Below are 1,572 nucleotides of genomic sequence, written 5' to 3'. Positions count from 1 at the left end.
CGTAAGTAAAAGTTATTACATTAAAAAAGGCTTAATGTTAGGCTTTATATGAAATACTTATGTACACTGAAAAAAATTATAAAAAAATATTTTTAAGGTAAGTGGTTGCAAACAATTTATCTTAGGTAGGCCTACATTTAAATAAAAAATGTTAAAAATTAGTCAACTAAATTTGCTTATCTAAATGTAGCTAAAATAAATTGATTGCAACCACTTTCCTTAAAAATTTTTTTGTAAATTCAATGAATATTTTTTCCCCCAGTGAAATATAGTATTAGTAAATATATAATATATATATAAATAGTAAATATATTTACTATTGTTTATGTATTTATTTGATTAGCTTTTAATTATTTATAATAACCTATAGCCCTATACTCTATACAAACATATTTTCTCCAAAAACATTATTTAAAAGAAAAAAGTTGTTTCAAGTCTGTTCAACATGATGCAGTCGTGTTTGAATGGGAAACCTGATATAATGGTGTTAAATCAAAAGGAATTGTTTAAATAAAGTGAACAGCATTACATTATTTTTTTTTCTTAGTGAGCAGTGTTCTTTATCATTCCTGTAATAACACAACTCTTTAAAAGAGAAACAATTCTGTTATACAGTTAAGTGATGGAACATTCTGTGAAATTATGACCCTGGTGGCTTTCAGGTGTGAGGATGGGGCATCTTCTGCATCCACTACAAACAGATTCTGTGTTTTAGCTAAAGAGCTTGCATGGAGGAAAATTTTAGAGATGTTCAGCTAAATATATCCTCAACATTTATATAGTGTCTCATAATGTATTTGCTGTCCATCCTCAATCACTCAAATGCAAATGTGTAATTATTAGGATACAAACTGTATGTCATTCCACTTCCAAACAATATTGAAAGAGACTAAAAACTGATTTCTGGGGAACTACTTCTGCAGCTTTATACAGATATCAATGCCAATTGTTGTTTTTCAGCTTTATTTCTCCATAAAATGTATAATGATATGTTATAATAATGCAATGATATAATATTAATGCAGAGTGAGCGAACTTCAGTTTTTGCCCATGCAATATAGACAGTGCTTACTTGACTGTACACTTTATAATGCATTCGCTTTATTTATTTGTGTTATTACTTTCTGAAAACAATGTATGTCCAAGTAATGAAGTGAATTCCAAGCATAAAGAAGTAAACTTAAAAATTACTCAAAAATGTGACTTAAAATATACTACAACTTCGGATTATTTAGTAATGTACTTTGAAAGTATGCTTTCAATGCATTGTTACAATGATCATTTTCAGCACACAGTTAAAAAATATATTTAAGTAAAGTGCAAAGAAATATACTTATACAAATAAACAGAACTTTCAATTCAAGTATATTTTTGTAAAATATATTTTTAGAAAATATACTAAATTACAATTGTTTTAAAGTGTGTTAAAAGTTGTATTGTGAAAATAGACAAAAGCATGATGCTAATATACTTTTTATATATTTAAAAATAGTACATTTTTTGTTAGTATATTTGCAATGTACAATTAAAACAGGTAATATATTACAAATACAATAAAGTATACTTTTTTTT

This window comes from Sinocyclocheilus anshuiensis, unplaced genomic scaffold (genome assembly GCF_001515605.1).
Source record: "Sinocyclocheilus anshuiensis isolate Anshui unplaced genomic scaffold, SAMN03320099.WGS_v1.1 scaffold430, whole genome shotgun sequence".
NCBI lineage: Eukaryota > Metazoa > Chordata > Actinopteri > Cypriniformes > Cyprinidae > Sinocyclocheilus > Sinocyclocheilus anshuiensis.
This window is presented reverse-complemented; position numbering follows the sequence as displayed.